General features: G+C 38.3%; 1 pseudogene; it reads left to right on the top strand.

Moving 5' to 3' along the window:
- Nucleotides 1-2,458: 2,458 nt before the first annotated feature.
- LOC102873650 lies at nt 2,459-4,405 on the top strand (annotated as a pseudogene).
- Nucleotides 4,406-18,928: the final 14,523 nt, after the last annotated feature.

The following is an 18,928-nucleotide window of genomic DNA, read 5'->3' as shown; positions in this document are numbered from 1 at the left end:
GTTGGTAGAAATCATCTATTTCTTCTTCTTTGGCTCTGGTTGTTGGTGCATACATCTGATTGATAGTGGTATTTACTGGACTTCCTTGTAAGCGTATGGATATAATCCTGTCACTCACGATGTTTTACTTCAAGATGGATCTAGAAATTACTTTTTTTAGTATGAAGGCAACCCCATTTTCTCACATATCTGGGCCAATTCTGGTGCAATGAAGTGAGGACAATATAAGGATATGTATGAATAGCAAGATTTGGGACTATTTGAAGCCTGGTTAGCTCTTAATTAGCAAGTTTCGTGTGTAGTTGATACATTTTCCACAGTAATGGACTTTCTCCCATATGAAATTCTATACACTAAGAAGGCTCTTTCTTGCGGGGTCCTGCAATTATATAGCATGTGTAATCAAGGCTGACCTACAGGCGGCATTTCAAAATTCCATTATTTATAGATCACTATTTAGTGTGTATTGCAACTTGAGGTTTGAATGTTTTTCAGTTCTTTCAACTTAAGAAATGGCAAGCTAATTCTTTTTTTATTCTCCAATTCCCGTTCTTTGCATATTCTAATACTTTGCTTTCTCTTCCTGAGATGCCTTTGGAAATCTTTTGTTCATCTATTTTACTTCTGCATCAATGCTCTAGTGCAATTTTCAGTCTCTTGTGTCATTCATTTTGATCTTTCCCCTTCCTCTCTTTGCTCCCTTCATGAATATCTTTGATAACATCCCATAATTCATCTGGTCTTCAGTCTTTACTGTTCAATGCCTCAAACCTATCCTAGAGATGATATTTAAATCCAAGTGGGATAGAATCCAGGTCCTATTTTGATTATTTTGGGGGGGAGGAGGTTGAGGTTTTGTGGGATTTTTTTTATTTTTAAAATTTTTATTTTATACTGGTTTATTTATGAAGTTCATATACATTGTTTTCCACAATAGTTCTTTGCCATTTCTTTCATCCCTCCTCCACTCATCAAACTGTGCTACCCTATGACTAAAGCTTCCCCCCACCCCACCCATCCTCAGTTCTTTGTTCCCCTTCTCCCACAACTCTTGGATCCTCATACTTGTGCTACAATAATGGTCTTATACAATATTTGTACTATGGAATTGAGTTAGTTCACTTAGCATAATGCTCTCCAGTTCCTCCGAAGTTAGGTAGTAATTTACAAATTCATTGCTCCTGCGTGCTGTGCAGTATTCCATCGTGTGAATGTACCATAATTTGTCAATCCATTTGATGGTGGTTGGATGTTTGGGTTGTTTTCATGTTCTTGCAATGGCGAATAACATGGCTATGAACATTGGTGTCCAAGTCTCTGTGCAACAATTCTCAGTCTCTCACGGATATATTCCAAGCAGTCGAATAGCTAGGTCCATAGACATTTCCACAGAAACATAGAATATCTGTGGTCAGCTTTTGAGGGAATACCAGACTGCCTTTTTTCAATCCCATTAACAATGTTTAAGAGTTCCTATCCCACCACATTCTCTCCAACATTTATTACTTGCTGTCCTGTTTAACTTTGCGACTGTTACTGGAATGAGATAGTACCTCATTGTGGTTTTATTTGCATCTCTCTTATTGCCAGTAATTTGGACTATTCTTCATGTGTCTGTTGATCATCCGAGTATCTTCCTCTATGAAAAGTCTTTCCATGTCTTTTGCCCATTTTGTGATTATCAGTCTTTTTCTTGTAAAGGCCCTTTAAACTTTTTATACGAGACCGTTGTCTGAAATGGTATTGCCAAAATGGTTTTTCCATTAGTAGGTTTTCTTTTCACTGTGTTTGAAAATGTTTTTAGATTTAATCTTTAGCCGATCCCATTCATTAAGGGTTTTTCCCCCTTTCCAGATTGTACATTTCTGGCTGTATTTGGCAGTCTTTTTCTACCATAGACTAAGCCATTTAAGCTAGATCCTAGCTGTCTCTTATGAACTTCATGGCTTTGGACTTTACACCCAGGTCTCTGATCCACTATGCATTGATTTTTTTGTGTATGGTGTGAGTGAGATGTGGATCCTTTTTCATCCTCCTGCGGGTAGCAGTCCAGTTTTGCCAGTACAATTTGTTGAAGAAGTTCTCATTTCACCATTTGAGAAATTTTATTTCCTTGTTGAATATCAGCTAACTAGAGATAGCTGAGTCTATTTCTGGGTTCTCATTCTGTTCCATTGGTCTATGTCCCTATCACTGTACCAGTACAATGCTGTTTTGATTACTACCACCTGGGGAGTGTAGGTTTTGAGATCAGGGAGTGCAATGCCTCCCACTTCATTTTTGTTTTTCAGACGTGCTTTGCTTATCCAGGGTGTCTTTCCTCTCAATAAACTTGACAATTTCCCTTTTAATCTCCTTGAAATAGGAATTTGGCATATGTATTTGGATTATGTTGAATATGTAGATTGCTTTTGTTAAGACTGTAGTTTTCGGCTCTGGGAGCCGGGCGGGCTCGCCCATGGAGCCAGTGGTGACCTGGACCCCCGGGAAGGTGGCAGCTTGGCTCCAGGCCTCGATGACTCCCTGCAGGACTATCCCTTTGAGGACTGGGAGCTGCTGGGCAAGTACCTGCTTTAGCTCTGGCCCCGCAGCCTCCAGGCTCTGACTGTGTGGCCTCTGGGTCACCAGGAACTCATCCTGGATCGGGTGGACCAGCTCTGGGCACTGAGCTCTGCACTGCAGACAGAGAAACTGCAGAACCTGACAGAGGGGCTGCTGGCGAGAATCCACACCTTCCAGACCTTGGTTCAAGGCCAACTGGAGGCCTGCGCCGAGACCCCTGCTGATGTTCTCAGTGCAGCAGTGGACCTGGTGCAAGAGGCTCGTACTCTCCTTTTCTGGCTCAACAGGTACCTCTTCTCCTACTTAAACGACTTCTCAGCCTGTCAGAAGATCGGGGACTTTTTTCTTCTAGAACTGTAGGATTAAATTTTTGTTCTTTTTTTTTCTGTTGTTCTATTTGATGAAATTGAGTTAGATAATTGATTTTTCTTCTTTTTTCCTTTCTTATGTGTGTGACTAGTACTATGAACTAACTACCTTCAGAAGACTTCCTTAGCTGTATCCCAGAGGTTTTGGTATGTTGTATTTTAATTTTCATTTGTTTCAAGGAACTTTTTTATTTCAGTCTTTATTTCTTTTATAACCAAATTGTATTCTAGCAGAGAGTTATTCAGTTTCCAGGTCAGTGGTTTTGTAAGCTTTACCCTCCTGTGGTTAATCTAGTTTTATGGCATTGTGTTCTAAGAAGAGTTTGTATTATTTCAATTTTTCTTAATTTGATGAGGTTTGCTTTGTGTCCTAATACGTGCTGAATTTTGGAGAATGTACCATGTGCACTTGAGAAGAAAGTGAATTGAGTTTTAGTTGAGTGTAGTACCCTGAATCCACAAGACTGAGTTGGCTGATTGCATAGTTTAGATCTTCTGCAGCTTTGCTGAATTTCTTTTAGGTTGACCTATCCTTTGGTGATAGTGATGTATTGAAATCTCCTACAATGATTATGGTGTTGTCTATTTCTTTCTTCAATTCTGTTAACTATTGTTTTATGTATTTTGCAGGTTCAGCATTTACTGCTTGCTTAAGTGTTGACCAAGGTTATGTCGTCTTGATCTATTGTGCCTTTAATCAGAATGTAATGCCCTTCCTTATCTTTTGTGGTAGTTTTCATTCTGAAATCTATTTTATCAGAGATTATTATTGCCACCCATGCTATTTTGAGTTTCCCATTTGCTTGGTTTATTTTTTCCCTAGCCTTTGATTTTGAGTCTATCTTTCTCTTTTTTCATTAGATGTCTCTTGTAGGCAATAAACTGATGGGCTTTGGGGTGTTTTGGAGGTTTTTTTTTGGTGTGTTTTTTTTTTAAATCCATTCTGCTACTCTTTTTTCTCTTAATTGGCACATTTAGTCCATTCACAGTAAGTGTGATTATAAGAACAAGAGCTGAAATAAATGAGATAGAAAACAGGAAAACAATTGAAACTATCAATAAGATCAGGAGCTGGTTTTTGAAAGGGTCAATAAAATGTACAAACCACTGTCAAACTTAAGAAAAGGGGGCCGGGGGAAGAAGACACAGATAACTCAATTAGAAAAATTATAGACTTGTGTGGGGAGCTGGGCCAGGCCCAGCAGGATTGCCCAGTGGCTGAGAAGGAGAGCTGAGTCCTGAGAATCTGTAGTCACATGGCTGGGATCTGCTACAACATCCTGAACTATAGTTCCAAAGAGCTGCTGGAGCAGCGGGCTGTGCTGGATCGCGTGCAGCTGGACGATCCCTTGGGCTTGAAAATCCACACCACCAACAACTGTCTTTACTTTGTGTCTCGAGTGAGTCTCCCGCTCCGCACCAGCTCCCAGCTGCAGATCCTGCCTGGAGACGAAGTTGTGATTATTGTCAGGTAATTTTGTTATTTCTTCTTCTGTTGCTCTGCTCATTATGGTCCATCCACTTTGCCCTGGCATCTCCATGTGAGGGACTTCACTTAAATTTCTGTGATTTGGTCTTCTTTTCACAAATTCCTTAAGTTCGTTCTTTTCTGCAAAGGAACTAATTTATCTTTCATATTTGATGGAGAACTTTGCTGGGTATAGGATCCTTGGCTGGCAATTATTTGCTTTCAATTTTCTGTATTTGCCATTCCATTGTCTTCTAGCTCACATCGTTTTTGCTGAGAAATCAGAATTTAATCTAATTGTTTCCCCTTTGTAAGTGACTCTTTGTTTTTCTCATGTTGCTTTTAGTCTATCCTTATCTTTAAATTTGGAGAATTTGACTATGATATGTCTTGATGTTTTTGGTTTTTGATCCACTGTATTTGATGTTTGCTGTGCTTCTTGAATATGTATTTCTCTGTTCTTCATAAAACCTAGAAAGTTTTCTTCTAGTACTTCTGCAATTTTTTCAATTATTTCCATCAGTCCCATGTTCTAGAATTCCAATCATATGTATGTTGTTCCTTTTGATGTAATCCCACATGATTAGAATGTTTTCTTCATTTTCTTTATGTCTCATCTCTGATTTTTCTTCTAGTATGCTTCCAGTGAAGCTCTTTTCTTCCAGCTCACTGATTCTCTGTTCTATCTCTTCAGTTCTACTTTTCTATCTTACTAGCATGTTGGACACTTCTACCATTTACATCTTTATATTTTGATTGCATTTTCATGATTTTCTGTAATCTCCAGTACTGTGTTTGCTGTACCCCTCTTTCTTATGATGGTTTTTTACGTTCTTGTCTCTCTTTATCTATACTATGAATTCTTTCTTCCATCTTTTGAATTTTCTTCCATATCTGTTCAAGTTGCTCCTGATCAATATAATTTTTCTGGAATGTTTTCTCTGGGATATTTGCTTTCTTAATGGCTTCCACTGTTTCTTCCATAGTTTCCATCTTCTTCTGTAGCTGTTGAAATAACTTCACATGAACATATTTCTTCTGGGTCTCTCTACCTAGTGTATTCATTGGATCTGCTGTTATAGAAGAAGGTTATTTTGCTTTTCATTAAGCAGGAAGATTGCTGCTTTCTTGACATTATGTCTTTTCTTAATAGATGTTGGGTTGTTGTGACTACATAGTGACCCAGAATATGGCAATGTTTTGAAAAGGACCTGTATGTTTGTGTTCCCTTCTTGGTCCAAGCCCCAAAGGGCTGAGGGTAAGACAGCAATGCTTCCCCCAAAGTACCTGAATGGCAAACCAGGAAGCCTGTTGTTCCCTTCCAGAAATGGCATCTCCACCCAGCTCGAGTTATCCCTGATCCTTCTGATTGAGCTTAAGTGGTCCCACATGATGTAGCTAGACAGTGCCCCAAAGTACCTATGATACCAGTACTCCTGGTGCTGGAGCGTGAGGGCAACAGCTGGGCAGTGAAATGGTAACTCCTTAATCTGGAAAATAGGGGTTCTGTCTCTGGCCAGGGTGTGAATGTGTATGGGTTGGGCGACAACATATAGCAGACACTGGGGAAGAGGTGGCTGGAAGATGCTCCCAGGCTGGCCATGCCACACAGGTCTTGGTGTCTTGCAGCAGAGTGATTGTAAGGTGTCCAATGAGCCATGTCGTGCAAGAAGAGATATGTCTTCCCTATTTTGGTTTTTGTTGGCTTAGTTTTCTTCAGTTTCAATTTGAACTTGCACATGAGTGATTTATAGCCTGCTTTACAGCACCTGGCCTTGTTTTCACTGCTGAAATTTTCTCCAAGGATTCTTACCAGAGATATAGTCACTCTGATTCTTGTGCAGTTCATCAGGAGAAGCTCATTTGTAAAATTGCCTTGTTTTTCTTAAATTTTTTGCATTGTATAAATCAGCATACAAAATTCTATGTCCAGTCTCATTCCTATCACCAAGTCTGTGCTTTCTATTATTCCTTCCTCATTGCTTCCAACTTTTGCATTCCAGTAGCCAACAATTTATTAATGCACCTTGATTGAATGTTTGATCAATTTCAGACTGCAGAAGTTGGTAGAAATCCTCAGTTGTTCTTTGGCTTTAGTTGTTGGATCATTGTTGCTGTTGTTGTGTACCATCATGTCAGGCTGGATGCATAGCTGACCCCCTAGCAGGTTTTCAGAGGCAATTAATGCAAGGAAGGAGACTGCCCATTCTTTTCCTGTGGAGCAGCTAGTGGATTTGAACTGCATGACTCTGGGATTTCAGCTTCTTGCCACTAGGCTCTCAGAGCTCCCAACAATATGTTGGTGCATATACTTGAATAATACATGTATTAACAAAGTATCCTATCACTTACAACACTGTACTTTAAATTTTGAAATTGTCTTTTTCACTATGAATGCAACACTATTCCTCAGTTTTTAATGCCCGGCATAATAGGTCATATGCTGGTTCGAACTGGCCAGTCCATTTCTGTTCAGGAAGCATTAAAAGAAGGTGAAAGGAATGCAGAGTCACCATGTCAAAAAGAATAGGCTGATATTGAGACATTTCTGGAAGTACCATATGAACAAGCGGCAATGGTAATGAGAAAAAAGTTCAAGTGGCAATGAAAGCATTGCCTTCCATCCCAGAAATAGTGGGGACCAATTGACAAGTTTCAACTAACAGATGTGATCCTGGATGTGCTCACCAATATATTCCAGGAAATGTGGAGGGCAGCTACTTAACAGTATAAGTGGAAGATATTTGTTCCTATTTCCAGGAAAGGTGATACAATAGACTGTATAAATAATTGAACAGTATCATTAATATCATATGCAAGCAAAAATTTTAATGAGGATCATGGGAAAAAAATGGCTAGAGTAGTACATTGAGTCAGAAGTTCAAGTTAGATTTTGAAGAGGTCATGGCATCAGGGATATCACTGGTGATGTCCTATGGATCCTGACTGAAAGTAGAAATATCAGACTGTGTATTTGTGCTTTATTAACTGTACAAAGGCATTTGATTACATAGATTATAACAAATGGTGTCTAATATTGAGAATAATGGGAATCCCAAAATGCTTTATTATCCTCATAGAAACCTAAACTTAGAACAAGAAGCTGTTGTCCTAACAGAGCAGGGGAACACTGAATGGTTTAAAATCAGGAATGGTGTCCTACAGGGTTGTATCCTTTCTCCATACTTACTCAACGTGTGTGCTGAATAAATAATTTGAGAAATTGGAACTGTGAATCAGGATCTGAGGAAGACCAAACCTACTACCTTATGCAGATGATACAACCTTAGTTGCTGAAAGAGGTCTTGAAAAACTTGGCACAGAAGGTCAAAGACTATAGCCTTCAAATAGAGTGAATCTCAACACCAACATCAATAATCAACATTGTGATTGTTGTTGTCATGTGCTGTCAAGTTGGAACTAACCAAGAGCTGATCCCTCAGAGGGTTTTCAGAGGCACAGGAAGAGGCTGCTTATCCTTCTCCCAAGGAGCTGCTGGTGGATTCGAACTGTGTGTGTTCAGGACTGTAGCGCTGTTTCTCACTACTAAGCCACCGTAGCTCACTTAACACTATAGATGAAGAACAGATTGAAATTGTCAACAGTTGGATTTTAATCAGCATCCTTAGTACCAGTAGTCAGGAGATTTATTGGGCAAGTCCATGGTAATGAAACTTCCCAAGATACTGAGGAGCAATGATGTCAGTGTGAAGATGACTAAGGTTTGCCTAATCCAGACCATGGTCTTCCATCATTTTCTGTGCATCTGGAAGGGGGACAATAAATAAGTATGCCAGAGAACTGATGCCTTTGAACTGTGGCGTTGGAAAAATGAGTATCCCAGAGACTGTCTAAAGAACAGATGTCTTGAAGAAAGTGCAACCAGAATACTCCTTGGGGGCACAGATGACAAAGCTTTGTCTCACATACTTTGGGCATGCTACTAGGAAAGGCTATTCCTTGGAGTAGGACAGCATGCTTGGAAATGGGAAAGGTCATCAAAGGACAGGAAGACCCTCAATGAGATGAATTGACAGTAACTGCAAGCAACAGGTTCAGGCGTTTCAAAGATGATGAGGATGACACAAGATAGGTTAGAACTGCTGAATCATACCTGACAATACATAACATTATTCAGTGTGAGCACAATGGTGTACAAAAGGGGAACTTTTGTCTTTTAAAATTTTTTTTTTTTAATTTTATACTGGTTTACTTATAAAGTTCGTATACATTGTTTTTCACACTGCATCTCTCCCATTTCCTTTACCCACCCCCTCCCTATATGCATCAAATTGTGTGACACTATGATTACCAGTGTCCTCCCCTCTACCCATCTTCACCCCTCTGCTCCAACGATTCCCCCCTGAGATACTCATACACGTTTTACTTTTTATTTCAATATTTTACATATTATAATTACATATATATTATTAAATCAATACAGTATGCTTTAGGCAGAATATTAAATGATCCAGGAAGCATCAAAAGAAGATGGAAAGAATATACTGAGTCACTGTATCAATGGGAATTGGCAGACAGAGAAGAATTTCATGAAACAACACATGAGCAAGAGCCTATGGTGATGAAGGAAAAAGTTCAAGCTGCTTTGAAGAAAATAGCAAAAAAATAAGGCCCCAGGAATAGATGGTATACCAATTGACATATTTCAGCTAGTAGGTGCTGCCCTGGATGTGCTCACCAAGTTGTGCCAAGAAATCTGGAGAACAACCACTTGGGCAACTGACTGGAAGAGATCTTTATTTGTTCCCATTTCAAAGAAGGGTGACCCAACATAGTGTGGAAACTACAGAACAATATCATTGATGTCACATGCAAGCAAGATTCTACTGAAGATTATCCAAAAATGACTGGAGCAGCACATCAGCAGAGAATTGCCAGAAGTCCAGGCTGGGTTTAGAAGGGGTCGTGGTACTAGGGATATTGTAGCTGATGTTAGATGGATCTTAGCTGAAAGCAGGGAATACCAGAGGAATGTCTATCTATGTTTCATTGATTATACAAAGGCGTTTGACTGTGTGGATCATAACAAACTATGGCTGACTCTGAGAAGAATGGGAATCCCAGAACACTTGATCGTGCTAATGCGAGACCTATACTTGGACCAAGAGGCAGTCGTCAGAACAGAGCAGGGAAATACTGCATGGTTCAAAATCAGGAAAGGTGTATGCCAGGGATGTGTCCTATCTCCATACCTTTTCAAACTGTATGCAGAACAGATTATCCGAGAGGCTGGGCTCTATGAGGAGAAGTGTGGCATCAGGATTGGTGGAAGATCTATTAATAATCTGTGTCATGCAGATGACACAACCCTGCTTGATGAAACTGAGGAAGACCTCATGCACTTGCTGCAGAGGGTCAAGGACTGCAGCCTTCAGTATGGATTGAGGCTCAATGTCAAATAGACAGATTCTCACCACTGGGCCAATTGGCAGCATCAGGATGGATGGTGAAGAGGTTGAGATTGTTAACAACTTTAGTGTGTTTGGCTCCATGGTCAACACTCTTGGCACCAGTAGCCAGGAAATAAAAAAACGCATTGCAATGGGAAAGTCTGCTGAAAGACTTCTCCAGGGTACTGAAGAGCAATTGTGTCTCTCTGGAGACTAAGGTGCATCTGATACAGGCTATGGTCTTTGCAATCACTTGTTATGCATCAGAGAGTTGGACAATGACTAGGAAGGATAGAAGGGGAGTTGATGCCTTTGAGCTGTGGTGCTGGAGAAGAGTATTGAATGTACCATGGACTGCCAAGGAAACAAACAGATTCAACCTGGAGAGGGTTAAACTAGGCTGCTCCTTGGAGGCAAGGATTCTGGGGCTTTGTCTGTCACACTTTGGACATGTAAGGAGGGACAGGTCCTTGGAGAGGGACATCACACTTGTGAGGGTGGAGGGACAGCGCAAAAGGGGAAGGCCCTCTATGAGGTGGATTGATTCAGTGACTGGGGTAATCAGGATGGGTGTGTCAGAGGCAGTGTGATTGGCACAGGATAGAGCAGGGTTTAGGGCTGTTGTCGCTGAGTAGCAAGTGACTCGACGGCACATAACAACTGTCCGTATGGGGCTGAATTAGTTCACTTAGCATAGTGCTATCCAGTCCTCCCCAAGTTAGAAAGTAATTTTCAAAATCATTGCTTCTGCATGCTGTGTTGTAATCCATCATGTGACTACTGCAATTTCTCAATCCATGTGATTTTGGTTGGACATCTTGGCTATTTCCATGTTCTTGCTATGGTGAATAAGGCTGCTATGAACATTGTTGTACAAGTCTCCATTTGTCCCTCAGTTCTCATTTTCTCAGGGTATATTCCAAGCAGTGGAATAGCTGGATCATGTGAAATTTCTATGCTCATCTTTTTGAGGAAGCACCAAACTGCCTCCCAGAGTGTTTGTACCACTTTACAATCCCACCAACAATGTATGAGAGTTTCTATCTCTACACATCCTCTCCAACATTTATTACTTGTTGTCCTATTAAACTTTGCCATTGCTACTGGCGTGAGATAGCATCTATCTCACTGTTATTTTTATTTGTATCTCTCTCCTTAGCAGTAATTTAGAGCATTTCTTCATTTCTGCCAACTTCCTCTGTGGTCTTTCCATATCTTTTGCCCATTTTATAATTGTGTTACCCATCTTTTTCTAGTGGAGGCCCTGAAGGAATCTGTAAACTTTCGGTATGAGAATCTTGTCTGAAATGGTATTGCCAAATGGTTTTTCCCAGTCTGCTCTGCTGGAAAATGTTTTGGTGCGCATAGGGATTTAATCTTTAGCAGGTCCCATTTATCAATTTTACTTTCTCCAGATTGTTCATTTCTGGCTGTTTTTGGCAGTCTTTTTGTAGAGACCAGGCCATCTAAGCTTGATCCTAGTCTCTTATGAACTTTACGGTTTTGGTCTAGGTCTGATCCATCTTGATTTTTGTATATGGTGTGATGTGGATCCTCTTTCAGCTTTCTGCAAGCAGTAGTCCAGTTTTGCCAGCACCATTTGTTGAAGAGGTCATTTCCTCATTTGATAGATTTTCTTTGTCAGTATCAGTTGGCTATCAACTATTGCTGTTATGTGCCATCAAGTCGCCTGCAACTCTAGCAACCCTATGTATAGGAGCTCTGAACCCTGACCTATTCTGAGCCAGTCTCAGTAATTCCAACACACCAATTCCCATTACCCCAGTTACTGTATCAATCTCATTTCATCTAGGGTCTTCCTCTCCTGTGCTTTCCGTCCACTCGTCCAAGCATGATGTCCTTCTCTAAGGATCGATCTCTCTTAGCCACGTGCTCAAAGGATGTGAGATGGAGCTTCAAATTCCTAGTCTCCAAGTAGAAATTTGGTTTCACCCTCTCCAAGACAGACTTGTTTTCTTAGCAGTCTATAGATAGCTGGGTTCATTTCTGGACTCTCAATTCTGTTCCATTGGTCTATGTACATAGCATTGTACTTGTACCATGCTGTTTGGTTACCACTGCTGTGTAATAGTTTTGAGGTCAGGAAGTGGAATGGCTCTCAATTTTTCTTTTTCAGACGTGCTTTGCTTATTTGGGCTATCTTTCCTATCCAAATAAACTTGACAATTTACTTTCCTAACTCCTTGAAAAAGGAATTTAGTATCTGTATTGGGATTGCATTGAACATGTACATTGCTTTTGGTAGGATTGTCATTTTCACAGTATTTAGTCTACCTAACCATGAACAGGGAACATTTTCCCATTTATTTAGATTTTTTATTGTGTCTCGCAGAAATGTTCTGCAGGCTTTTTGTACAAGTCTTTTGTTTCTCTAGTTAGGTTTATTACCAAGGATCTCAATTTGTGGTTGGCTGTTGTAAATGGCTGGAGAAGTTTTGAATATACCACAGACTGCCAAGAAAACAAATAGGTCTGTCTCGGAGTGGGTGAAACCAAGTTTCTCCGTGGAGGCTGGGATTTTAAAGCTCTATCTCACATATTTTGGGTACCCAGGAGTGACCAGTCCTTGCAGAAGGACATCATGCTTGGAGAGGTGGAGGGACTGTGCAGGAGAGGAAGACCCCAGATGAAATGGATTGATATTACTGGGACAGTGGGAGTTGGTGTAAGAAATCGGTGAGACTGGCTCATAACGGCAGGGTTCAGAGCTCCTGTACAGTGTTGCTGTGGGTTGCAGATGACTTGATGGCACGTAACATTGTAAATGGTATTGCTTTCTTGATTTCCTTCTCTGAGCTCTTTGCTATTGTAGAGGAATCCACTGATTTTTGGATATTGATCTTCTGTTCTGCCACACTACTTTGTCTACTAGCTCTAAAAGTTATTGAGTCCTTGGGTTATTGGTTTTCTGTGTACACTATCATATCATCTACATTTAGTGACACTTTAACCATCTCTGCCATTCTGGTTGCCTTTTATCATATTGCCCTAGCAAGTACTTCCAAATACAATATTGAATAGAAGTGGTGGCAGGTGACAATAATTTTGTGTACTGAATGCAGAAGAATTTTAACTTCAAAGAAGCTAATTTCCCAGCTACATTTATGCTGCTTCTCTGACATTCACTTTTGGTACACAGTTTTTCTCCTAAATGAATTCTTCAAAGAAACCAGGCTGACTTGTGCATGAAACCTTTCTCCCTTTAACTGTGTTCTCCACTTTCCACAGGAGACAACCAGATAATCGGCTGTCTTCCAATTAGTTGTAAGAGGCAGTAAGAGTCTGAAGGAAGGTTAACAGACTCAACTTACACTTCCCCCAAAGTACAAAAACAACAAAAAACCCGTTAAATGTTTTAGAGTCCCTCAGATATTAAACGTGGAAGTCTGTTTATCACGTTGTTTATTGGTCTAGTTGTGAAGCTGTACTTTTTGATGTACAACCTATATTAAAGGTTGTCGTCGATAATCTTCATTACAAAGTTAAAATCCTGTTTCACCAAGAGCTTGTTATCTCCACTTACCTATTTTGAGTCTCCCTGCAATACAAATGACTTATTTAAACACTTGTTTCTCAGCATTTGCTCAGCATACAGACCAAGTATGATCAAAAGCCACAACCCCAATTTCAAACAATACTGCATACATCATTCTATTAGAATTGTTGCTTCTTGGTCTTTGTCATGGGTCCTTGATCAGTTTGTTGCTGAAACATATGAACACTGACCAGTTGATAAAATTGTGTATTCTTTTGATGCTTCCTGCTCAGTTAAGACTTTGCCCACAGAATTCTCTTAAATTTCTACTTGAGTCTTCGTTTCTTAACTCCCTATCTTCATGTTAGAAAATTTGGCCTTGGCAAGGTACACTTTGAACCTTTTTATTTCATAATCTCTTAAGTCACTATTTTTAGTTAATAACTTATTCTTGCCTTGAAAGATGGCAAGGAATTCAGATCTCCCTTACAAAAATTTTTAGCTTTTTGTCTCAATGTTACATTTAACAAGTGTCAGGATGGAATGACACATTTTGACTGTCACCTTAAGCAAGAGTATACTCAAATTAACATGACATATACAACTACTATACGCTTTGTTAGCATCCCTTCTTAACATGACCATTGCCCTCCCTGGGTCAAGTCCAAGGTCCAGAGGCAGGACAATGTCCTCAGAAGGGAAAATTATATGTTACTGGTATTTAACCAACATCTGAAAAGTTCTCCTTTGAGAAGTTTATTAGTCATTTCTCACATCACACTGATAGCTAGAGAGAGCTTGGCTTTTGAAAAGTAACCCTTTTAATGTTGTGTCAGGTGTGCTGGTCTACTTGTAACCTATTATATTCCAAATGAAATTAAAACACCTACAATGTATTAGAAGGGGGGGGGAACCTCATCATAATAGTGACTCAAATACTCAAGATGTGTGCTATTAGAATATGACCAAATACTCCACAATGTAAATGACTCCACTAAAAAATTTATCAATTTCAACAGAACCTCTTATTCACAAGAACTTAATTAATAATGAGTAGGACAGGGGATGCAAATGTAAAGGAACAACTTTATCGGTACATCCAGGTTTATAACTTTAAAAAGGTTAGTTTGGGATTAATGTATAGCAATTTATGATTAGAAGACTGGTAACTATTAGGTCTACACATACTGGTATGTTAAGAGCTAACATTAGAATTCTAAGTTTCTTTATATAATCTGCCCCTAAAGGCAAATTAAAGTGCCTGACTGCTTGAATTCACTCTATCTGGGCAAAGACCTTGCCATCTCTCCCCTAAATAAAATTGCCAAGGAAACCCTGAGGCGTGCTTGTCACATAGGTTCACTAGAAGTCTGAATTAAAGCAGCACCACCAAACAATTCCCATTGCTATGATTTGGCAGAATATTGAATATACATACCACGGATTGCCAAATGCAAGGGGGGGACCCCCAAACAAAATACCAAAACAACTCTCTTGGAGAAATGCTTATTCGAGGCACGGACAGTTCCATTTCATCTCACATACTTTATGAATGAGGTCAGAAGGGGCTAGTCCTTGGAAGAATACATAATGCTAGGAAAGGCAGAGTCAGCAAAATAGACTCTCAAGATGGGACTGACACAGAGACTAAAATGGGCTTGCACATGATGGAGATTATGACGGTGCAAAGATTGGGAAAAGTTCAGATCTGTTCTTCAGAGTTACAGCTGACAGAACCTGACATTTTCAAATTCCATATTGTCCTTCACATATGAAACACAAGCACATGTCTGGGAAGAAATCTATTTCTGAGATTTAGAGTTTGATGGTTCCTAGATTTCTTGATTATGAAAGTTCTTACAAGTATCTTGATGCCTAGAAACAACTATCAAAAAAAATAATCAAAGGCACATTCTTAAATGTCACGTTACTTTTACATCATTATGTTTAAGTTTGAACAGAGCCTGAACCTGTTAAGATTCATCATCTCTAAACCTGAGGCCTCATATTAGAACCAAAGTATAATACCCATTGTTATCAAGTTGTTTCTGTTTAATATTAATTCTAAAGGACAGTAGAATGACTGTCATATTATCTTCCCAATGAATGGCAGGTTTGAATTGTTAGCCAGTACGACCAGGGATTCAGCAGCTAAGTGTACACACTGTTGTTGCGTACCAGAGTCGTAACCAACTCACTGCTGACCTTCCAGCTGGTTTTCAGAGGCAGTAAATAGCATGAGAAGAGACCGCCATCCTTCTCCCAGAGCAGCTGGTGGATTTGAATCATGTGCCTTTAGGATTGGAGGACAACTTCTTACCAGAGGCTAGGCCACCAGACCCCCAGCAGACACACTAAAATGGGTAAAAACATTTCATATGCAGAGACGACCACACTGGAGAAGACATCCATTACTGACACTAATTCTTAGTATTTTTGTCTTGAAAATACACAAATGTGTTTCACTAATCTATATGCCACAATGTTCTAAAACATTTATTACCATGCTTAGTGTATGAAGTACAACCACTATCCTCAGAACCTTTGTCAGCTTTAATTACAGAAATAACTGTGAAAGAAGTTAATTACCAGCTTTAGTATTTTCTACATTGTTTTAACAATTTATTAAACCTTTCAAAAGATATGAACTATTCCACATCGATCTTACTCGTTGCACGCCACTGAGTCAGAGCCAACCCATAGTTAACCCTCCACCAAGTTTTCAGAGGCAGTGATTGCATGGGAGGAGACTACCCATCCTTCTCCTATGCAGCAGCTTGTGGATTCAAACTGTGCACTTTCAGGACTGCAGCGCTGAGATCACTAGACAACTGATTAAATCTTTCAAAAGAATTAACTATTCCATACTGAGCTCTTACTTATTACTAGAGATTATTTCCTTTGTGGTAAAGGCTATAGGGTCTATGAAAAAAGTAATTATCACTATCTTTTAGAAAATTTTATTTCAACCTGTATTATTTTAAATTAATCTACCATAAATGAGTAATTCTAATAATCTATGCCAGAGATTGGCTAACTATAAGTGAGCAAAATCTGTTTTCCAAACAAGGATTTTTAAGAACAAAGTTACATATATATATATACACACACATGCATGCCACAGACTGTATGTATGTGTGTGTGTATATATAGTCTGTGGCTGCTTTCATACTATTACATAGGGCAGAGATATTCTATAGCTAGCAAAAAGTACCAATTTCTACACAGATCTTTACATAAATTTTAGTTTGTTCCTTAAAAGTACATGCTGGTAATGTTTCTCTGATTTAAAATATTGTAACTAAAAAAAAATTCACCAGCTATTCTTACTGCTACAATGATAAAAGATCCCAAAATAAAATTTCAAAGCAGCCAATCCAATAGGTTATCTAAAGTGCTGTGTTCTGAGGTCATTAAATGGTTTCTATCTTTTCTCTGATATACTTAAAAATAACGCAGGTCTTTTAAAAAAATTTTAAGGCTGCTAGCTTCTCATTTTACTTCAAGTAATGATTTAAATTATCAACTATAAATTCCTTGACAGTTAAAGTTTATATATTGCTATTCTTGTCACTTCTAATTAATGGTAAAAAAATGAGTAAGCAGGAACCGTAACAACTATGTTAATTTCAAAGTTTTAAATTATATGAATTACTATAAATTATATTATTTAAAAATGTTAATCACTTTGGCCTTTATTATTTGCACAATTTCTATTAAAAGGAAACCATTTAATTGAGTAAACAGTGAGAATTGTGGATTATCTTCCTACTCTAAAGAAATAAAATTATGCAGAAAAAAACCCCGGAAATATGCTGATTATAGGGTAATCAGGCTAATGTGAATAATAATGATTCCCAGATTTATTAATTGGGTTAATTTTAACTGCTTAAAAGACAATGGAACTCTGTTAATACCTAACGATTACAAAATGTTGGAACAGTGTATGACATTAAAGCTTACACACTGTCCTTTTCATTACATAGATGCAACAATAAGAAAATTATTTTAAGAGTATTCCTTTCCCTTATTAAAAGAAAATTTTATTCTCACATATTTAACCTGAAAGGGCTACTGATAATTAGAATGTCCTATATGTAGATTCAAGTCAAAGAGACCTCATATAAAAGATATTAAATAATGGCTTTTCAAATCCACCAGATGCCCTGCTGGAAAAGGAGGGGAAATCTCCTTCTGTACCAGTCAGATCTTATTTGACGGTAAATGCACAAAAATAATAAAAAAATTAAAAAATATTAAAAAAAATTTGGCTTAATAATCATGAACTCAAAAGGGCAAAAACATTCTATTTTTCAATAACAGCAGTTCTACTATAGTGAGAATAAGTTACATGATACTATTTTTAGTGGCACCAAAGATTTAGCCATAGCTCGAATTACAAAGTTAACCACTGTGTCTTATAAACATGTCCTACGTTATCTTGTTTTCCAGATTACTTTAAACATTTACTTTTCATTTGTATACACCCAGAATAAGTTTTGAATCTCCTTTTATGGAACCCAATAACGTATTTCCCCAATTAAATTTTCTTCAGAATGTTGTTGCTATGTGCCATTGAGTTGCTTGGGACTCATGGTGACCCTATGTATAATAGCTCTGAATCTTGTCCTATGTTGAGCCAATCTCACTGTCACGGACACACCTGCCCTTAGTACCCCAGTTACTGTGTCACTCCATTCCATTCAAGGACTTCCTCTCCTCATTGTCCCTCCACCCTAAAATAACAACATATATTTTCATTTCTCGTGTTGTATTCGGGGAAAAAATAGCTGCTTTTTACCAATGAAATGGTAAAAATGGAGGCAACTAGAACTTAAAATTATACAGCTTCTTAGAGTTTTATTTATAGCATCTTTATACAGAATAAGCTTCACTGATATTTAATTGACTGCAGCATCCTGTGGGTGAAGCACAAAATTACATTAATTGTAAAACAAAGAAACAAAGCACTTTTGACTTTTTAAAATTATATATATATATTTATATCCAGTTGACAAATAGCATCACAATTATTACTGTATAAAAAACTAAAAATCACCATGGAAGCTAAGGCCTAAATTCTCATTTCAATTGTTCCCTTTTGTTTATATCTAAGAGATATTAGAAACTAAATTCCAGTACCTCAAAAAGTCTACATTATTTACATACAGTATGGAAAATAAAAGCTGCCTTTTCAGCTAAGTTAGATTGCGGTTACCTACAGTATTTATACTGTAAATGTTAAAACAAACAAAAAAGCACTACTAACAAATACCATTTAAAAATGGAAATATATTGTGCCTGAAATGTTGTTCTTAAATTGTATCTCATAGTGTCTGCTGAATATAACTGGACTTAAGAAATCTACTGTTAAGTTTGAAAAGAGTACCACTATATGTCTTTATATTGCTAATCTAGATATTGTTAAGTCCAACACAGTAATAATTACAAGCACGGGATCTTAAATGAAACAATGGCAACTTATGTAGACGGCATGTATTTAATAATGTAAAATATAAAGTCTTAATTTTTTCCCATAATAATGAGACTAATATTCTTTAAAATCCTTTAAGTCTCATCTATGATATGTCCTTAAATAGTGAAACCTTCCAGTAATTTACCA

The sequence above is a fragment of the Elephantulus edwardii genome, unplaced genomic scaffold (assembly GCF_000299155.1).
Source record: "Elephantulus edwardii isolate Elephantulus edwardi_28Jun2011 unplaced genomic scaffold, EleEdw1.0 scaffold00084, whole genome shotgun sequence".
Taxonomy (NCBI): domain Eukaryota; kingdom Metazoa; phylum Chordata; class Mammalia; order Macroscelidea; family Macroscelididae; genus Elephantulus; species Elephantulus edwardii.
Note: the sequence above shows the minus strand (reverse complement) of the source record. Positions and strands in the feature narration are given on the sequence as shown.